The sequence below is a fragment of the Limulus polyphemus genome, unplaced genomic scaffold, assembly GCF_000517525.1.
Source record: "Limulus polyphemus unplaced genomic scaffold, Limulus_polyphemus-2.1.2 Scaffold1588, whole genome shotgun sequence".
NCBI classification, from domain to species: Eukaryota; Metazoa; Arthropoda; class Merostomata; order Xiphosura; family Limulidae; genus Limulus; species Limulus polyphemus.
The window spans coordinates 33,913-34,170 of record NW_013667198.1 but is presented as its reverse complement, the minus strand read 5'-3'; positions in this window follow the sequence as shown (position 1 = coordinate 34,170).

Genomic DNA, 258 nt, shown 5'->3' with positions numbered 1-258 from the left:
CGAGTGTTTGATAGACGCCCTCTTTTTTAGTATATAAGCCTGGCAAAGAATAGACATAGATAGATAATTAAAGAAGCGAACAGTAGTGACGGTAATATAAAGTGTGTGTTTGTACCCGTAGAGAGAAAAGTTATCGAGATTGTGAATCGCTGTGATTTATAGCGTGTATTATAAAAGTAATTAAGTTTAAAGTGACGAGAAACGTATTGATTAGGAAATTACTATGTACTAAAAGTTTGTATCGAGAAAGAATAAACT